General features: G+C 55.2%; 1 non-coding gene across 1 annotated transcript; it reads right to left on the bottom strand.

Moving 5' to 3' along the window:
- Nucleotides 1-4,454: 4,454 nt before the first annotated feature.
- Nucleotides 4,455-4,528, bottom strand: TRNAT-AGU. The gene has a single exon. It is a non-coding gene; the product is annotated as a tRNA-Thr (tRNA).
- Between the last annotated feature and the right edge of the window lie 2,228 nt (nt 4,529-6,756).

The raw sequence follows: 6,756 nt of genomic DNA, 5'->3' as shown, positions 1-6,756 counted from the left end.
ACCAATTTACTATGATGCCGTTCAGATTGCACGGGGCCGCAGCTACCTTCCAGCGACTCATGAACCAGGTGCTGAACGCACACAACGAATACGCCGCAGCGTACATCGATGACATTGTCATCTACAGTAGCACTTGGGAGGAACATCTGCAACACCTGACCGAAGTTCTACGGGCATTAGGTGAAGCCGGCCTCACCGCGAACCCGGCGAAATGTCACCTGGGCCAGAAGGAGGTGACTTACCTGGGCTACACAGTTGGCCGGGGGAAGATCCGTCCCCTCGTAGACAAGGTGGAAGCATTAAGGACGTACCCTACGCCCACAACCAAGCGGCAAGTCCGGCAGTTCTTGGGGCTGGCCGGGTACTATCGGCGGTTTGTGCCTAACTTCGCCACACTCGCTGCCCCACTGACGGAGTTGACGCGCAGTTCACAACCCCAGAAAGTACGCTGGACGGAAGGCTGCGAAAAGGCCTTTCGCGCCCTGAGCGCACAATTAACACGGGAACCGGTACTAGTCCAACCGGATTTTTCAAAACCCTTCATCCTACAGACGGATGCCTCGGAGGTGGGACTGGGGGCCGTACTGTCACAGGAGGTAGGGGAAGAAGAACACCCGGTCTTGTACCTTAGCCGCAAGCTGTTCCCCCGCGAAACCCGGTACTCCACCATAGAACGCGAGGCCTTGGCAGTGAAGTGGGCAGTCGAAGCACTAAGGTACTATCTATTAGGGAACCCCTTCTCCTTAGTGACTGACCACGCGCCCCTCCGATGGATCAATAGTATGAAGGAGACGAATAACCGGATCATGCGGTGGTACCTGTCCCTCCAACCCTACGCCTTCCGCGTGTCACATCGGCCAGGCAAGGCTCATGGGAACGCGGACTTCTTCTCCCGCATCGGGGAGGAGGAGGGGGAGGCGGGAGTCCAGGGTCAGCCGGGCCCGACGGCTGTCTTAAGGGGGAGGGTGTGTGACGGGGCGGGACAGCCCCGCACTGGTACAGCAGGGGTTAACCCTTCTTTGCTAGCAGAGGAAGCCACGCCCAGGAAGCTCTGCTGGGCATGCTCTAACTGGCAGACCGGTATAAAAGCCTGCAGGTCTGCTCAGTCTGGGCTGGCCACCGGGGGAGAAGGACGCAGACCGTCAGCTCCTGCGGACGGAGAGCCCATGAGCCTGGACCGGGGCGTCAGCCGAGCAGAGGCCGCCCCGGAGACCCCGGGGAGGGACGCCGACCGTGAGGGACCTACGGGGGAACCGCTCCCACAACGCCGACGTCCGGCTAGACAGGGTAGGAAGTGACCCAGGGGGATTGTCGAGACTGACAGCCTTAAAGCTGCAGTACCGCTCGGTGTGTTGCGGGCGGATCCCCGCCGAGCGGGCAGCAAGGAGAGCTTGCCACAATCAGGGCCCTGGGTCGGGGCTCGGTGGAGAGGGCGGGCCCGAGTCCCCCTACCCCACCCCTTAATACCCCGCTCCGAGGGGGGGGGGTCTATGGACTCTGGCCGCTAGGCCGTGCTACCCCGCTCCGAGGAGGGGGTTGTTGGACCCTGGCCGCTAGGCTGTGCTACCCCGCCCCGAAGGGGGTGTTTATGGACTCCGGCCGCTAGGGCGTGCTACCCCGCCCCGAAGGGGGTGTTTATGGACTCTGGCCGCTAGGCCGTGCTACCCTGCTCCGAGGAGGGGGTTGTTGGACTCCGGCCGCTAGGCCGTGCTACCCCGCCCCGAAGGGGGTGTTTATGGACTCTGGCCGCTAGGCCGTGCTACCCCACTCCGAGGAGGAGGTTGTTGGACTCTGGCCGCTAGGCTGTGCTACCCCGCCCCGAAGGGGATGGTTATGGACTCTGGCCGCTAGGCTGTGCTACCCCGCCCCGAAGGGGATGGTTATGGACTCTGGCCGCTAGGCCGTGCTACCCCACCCCGAAGGGGGTGTTTATGGACTCTGGCCGGTAGGCCGTAATACGCCGGCTACCAGGGGCAGACCGAAGGACAAGTGAGTGGCGCGGCGCTAGGCCCCCAGCCCACCCCTGCCACAAGGGGGTGCTGGGGTGCCAGACCCATCACAAGCACCTAACGCTTTCTGAGAGGCTTCCCACCCAATTACTAAATGTGAACCTGCTTCGCTCACAAGGGCTGAACATATCAGGTGGGATGGTCACAAAAGCAGGGCACTTCTGCATTCAGCAGGGATTTTGGATGTGCACAGAACACAGACAGGACCAGTTCCTGCATGGCTACAGAACTGCGGTGAAGTAGAACAATGTTCAGCTTGTGTGATTGGAGGATATCTGGATCCATCTTATAAGACTGTCCTACATAAATGAAGAAAAGTTGAGGTGCTCTGTTATTCTTTTGTTCCACTCTTCCTGTCCATGGGGAACTGGCCAATGCAATATCACTGTCTTCCTTTTCAACAAACCAAACTAAAACAAAATGGCAATGGCTGTTGAAAATAACAATTCCAGCCCTAGTTAGCACTGGGAAGACAGCAGCATTTGTTGCTCAATTTTAGCCAACTTTTTCTACAGCAAGTTACAGTGGATCAGCATATTTGATTTGGGAGAAATGAAGTACCAGCTGCCCAAATTGAGCTTGAGGACTCCTGAATTTTGAGAGTGTTCAAATCTGGAAGGCAGGTGCTAGATTCCCTTTCTGAATATTGGATAAATCTAGAAAGGAAAAGCCAATTTCTGCTTCCATGCCTCAGATGTGGAAATCCTCCTACGTTCCTGGTACTGTATCTAAAGCTGCCCAAGCCCTCTAGTAGAGCAGAGGTGGGCAAACTATGGCCCGTGGGCCATATTCGGCCCATGGGACCATCCTGCCTGGCCCTTGAGCTCCTGGCCAGGGAGGCTAGCCCCTGGCCCCTCCCCCGCTGTCCCCTCTCCCCTGCAGCTACCCTGCCATGCGGGCAGCAATCTGGGTGGCGGGGTTGGACGTTCCTGCCGAGCAGCTCTGGGCAGGCAATGCGACTGCCAGACATGTGGCTCTGAGTGGCATGGTAAGGAGGCCGGGGGGTTGGATAAGGGCTGGGGAGTCCTGGGGGGCCTGTCAGGAGGTGGGGGTGTGGATAGGAGTCAGGGGATGGGGGGGTTGGATAAGCGTGGGAGTCCCAGAGGGCCTGTCAGGGGGTGGGGTGTGGATAGGGGTCAGGGGATGGGGGGGTTGGATAAGGGCTGGGAGTCCCAGGGGGCCTGTCAGGGGGCAGGGGTGTGGATAGGGGTCGGGGGATGGGGGGGTAGGATAAGCGTAGGAGTCCCAGGGGGCCTGTCAGGGGGTGGGGGTGTGGATAGGGGTCAGGGCAGTCAGGGGACTGGGAGCAGAGGGGGTTTGGACAGGTCCTGGGGGCAGTTAGGGGCAGGGGGTCCTGGGAAGGGGCAGTCAGGGGACTGGGAGCAGAGGGGGGTTGGATGGGTCGGGGTTCTGAGAGGGGCAGTCAGAGGATGGGAAGTGGGAGGGGGCAGGGGCCAGGCTGTTTGGGGAGGCACAGTCTTCCCTACCCAGCCCTCCCTACAGTTTTGCAACCCCAATGTGGCCCTCAGGCCAAAAAGTTTGCCCACCCTGTAGCAGAGCCTCCCCTCCCTTACTTTTCATTTTCACTTCTGGTGGGATCCACGTACCTCCCTCACTGGGCTTCAGACAGAGAGGGGCACTGTGCATTCAGTCCACCCAATTCCTTCTTTGGGGGCTGCCAGGTGGGGTCACACCACATCCCTAATCCAGCCTGGGGAAGTCTCCTGAGGGTGATATCTGGGCCAAAGCCTCCTACTCCTTGGGCACATTTGTTCCCCATTCACACTGCCACCCCCTTCTAGCAGCCAGCTCCCCATCCACAGCAAGCTGCGGTGCATGGGGTCTCAGTGCCACCCTCCCCGCCCCGGTCCCTTTCCTGTGGATAGCTGCCAGGGAATGCTGGGAAATGTAGTTCCTTCCCTGCTCCAGGGCCCGCTCTATAGGCAGGGATCTGGCCAAGGAACTACAGCTCCCAGGGCCCCTTGGGTTCTCAGCTCCCAGGCTGGATCCCTGAGGCTCTGCTCCTGCAGCGAGTGCTACGGGCCCCTTCTGAGCTTGGGCCCGGTGCTGTGGAGCCATTGGTGCCATGGTAAATCCGGTACTGATCTCTGGGACTTTTCTCCTAACTGCTCAATTTTTCATCAGTGACAATCAAAAGGAAGGTAACAGGAGAGTAACTCTCCATTTCCTGCATGAGCTGCCACAGACATCCCCAGTGAATCACAAAGATGTGTGGCCCAGGATCATGTTGCAGCAGTTGCACTCAAAGCAACTATGTTGGCAATGCCAGTCACAGCAGCCTTTTCATCAGCTCCAGGCTTCTGGTTTGATTCTTTCCACTGCTCCTCTCCAAAGAGCCTTTTCCTTAGCAAACAATTACTTGGATTGCCAAGCGAAGTCTCTTCTGTTAGAGGAGAAGGTGAGCAGAGGAGACAGAAGCTACACAGGCACCACTGGGAGTTGAACCCAGGATCTTCTGTTTACTAGACAGGTGCTTTAACCAGTTAAGCCATGGTGCCTGCTGCAAGAGTTTGGGTGCAATTGTTCCACTTGATGGTCTAAGACAACACCTTCAAATTCCAAAGTACAGATGTTCCCCATTTCCCTCAAGACTTGCAGACCTTGAGGTGTCTGGCTCTCTGTGCACAGAAAACCACAGCTGAGTTGACAGAGGGCTTCTAACATGTGCTTCTCCCACCAGCCGCTCTGATCATATGTCAGAGGGGTAGCCGTGTTAGTCTGGATCTGTAAAAAGCGACAAAGAGTCCTGTGGCACCTTATAGACTAACAGATGTTTTGGAGCATGAGCTTTCATGGGTGAATACTCACTTCATCAGATACATGTAGTGGAAATTTCCAGGGGCAGGTATAAATATGCAGGCAGGAATCAGGCTAGAGATAACAAGGTTGGTTCAATCAGGGAGGATGAGGCCCTCTTCTAGCAATTGAGGTGTGAACACCAAGGGAGGAGAAACTGCTTTTGTAGTTGGCTAGCCAGTCACTATGTGTCACTGGTGTAGATATGTGGGCAGTGTTGGCATCGAGGTTTGTTGCATGGATTGGTTCCTGAGTTAGAGTTACTATGGTGTGGTTGCTGGTGACAATATGCTTAAGGTTGGTGGGTTGTCTGTGGACGAGGACTGGCCTGCCTCCCAAGGCCTGTGAAAGTGAGGGATCATTGTCCAGGATGGGTTGTAGATCACTGATGATGCATTGGAGAGGTTTTAGCTGGGGACTGTAGGTGATGGCCAGTGGAGTTCTGTTGGTTTCTTTCTTGGGCTTGTCTTGCAGCAGGAGGCTTCTGGGTACACTTCTGGCTCTGTTGATTTGTTTCATTATTTCCTCGTGTGGGTATCGTAGTTTTGAGAATGCTTGGTGAAGATCTTGTAGGTGTTGGTCTCTGTTTGAGGGGTTGGAGCAAACGTGGTTGTACTTCAGCGCTTGGCTGTAGACTATGGATCGTGTGGTGTGTCTGGGATGGAAGCTGGAGGCATGAAGGTAGGTATAGCAGTTGGTGGGTTTTCGGTATAGGGTGGTGTTAATGTGACCGTCACTTATTCGTACCGTCGTGTCTAGGAAGTGGACCTCCCATGTAGATTGGTCCAGGCTGAGGTGGGGTGGAAGCTGTTGAACTCATGGTGGAATTCTTCCAGAGTCTCCTTCCCATGGGTCCAGATGATGAAGATGTCATCAATGTAGCATAGGTAGAGAAGGGGCGTGACTGGACGAGAGCTGAGGAAGTTCCAGGTCAGCCATAAAAATATTGGCATATTTTGGGGCCATGCGGGTGCCGCTGGTCTGGATGTATATATTGTCACCAAATTTGAAATGATTGTGCATGAGAATAAAGTCACAGAGCTCAGCAACCAGTTGTGCTGTGGCATCATCAGGGATACTGTTCCTGACAGCTTGTATTCCATCTGTGGGTGGGATGTTTGTGTAGAGAGCCTCCACATCCATGGTGGCTAGGATGGTGTTTTCTGGAAGGTCACCAATGCATTATAGTCTTCTCAGGAAATCAGTGGTGTCAACGAAGATAGCTGGGAGTGCTGGTGGCATAGGGTCTGAGTAAAGAGTCCACATATCTGGGCAGTCCTTCAGTGAGAGTGCCAATTCCAGAGATGATGGGGCATCCAGGATTTCCAGGTTTGTGGCTTTTGAGTAGTAGATCACCCCGGTCGGGGATCAAAGGGTGTGTTGATTTGTTCCGGTATTAGTGTAGGGAGTGTCCTGAGTAGATGGTGCAGTTTCTTAGTGTATTCCTCAGTGGGATCTGAGGAAAGTGGCCTGTAGAATTTGGTATTGGAGAGTTGTCTGGCATTCTCCTTTTGGTAGTCAGACCTGTTCATGATGACAACAACACCTCCTTTATCAGCCTCTTTGATTATAATGTCAGGGTTGTTTCTGAGGCTGTGGATGGCATTGCGTTCTGCATGACTTAGGTTATGAGGCAAGCGATGTTGTTTTACCAGAATTTCTGCCTATGCACGTCGGCGGACACACCGTCATTTCGAGAACCAACCTCATTATCTCTAGACTGATTCTTGCCTGCATATTTATACCTGCTGTTGTCAGAGTTGTACCGGTGTGGTGCTCTGCTCTCTCCAATGTTGATATCACTCGGCTGCGTGCGTGAGTTCCCTCTGTGTGCTGCCCCAGCTCTGCGCAGATAGCTGACACAGCAGACCCGACGAGAACCCCCAATTTGTTTACCCAATTTGTAGTTACTATGTAACTTAGTTTCTTT

The sequence above is a fragment of the Mauremys mutica genome, unplaced genomic scaffold (assembly GCF_020497125.1).
Source record: "Mauremys mutica isolate MM-2020 ecotype Southern unplaced genomic scaffold, ASM2049712v1 Super-Scaffold_100419, whole genome shotgun sequence".
Lineage (NCBI taxonomy): Eukaryota > Metazoa > Chordata > Testudines > Geoemydidae > Mauremys > Mauremys mutica.
Note: the sequence above shows the minus strand (reverse complement) of the source record. Positions and strands in the feature narration are given on the sequence as shown.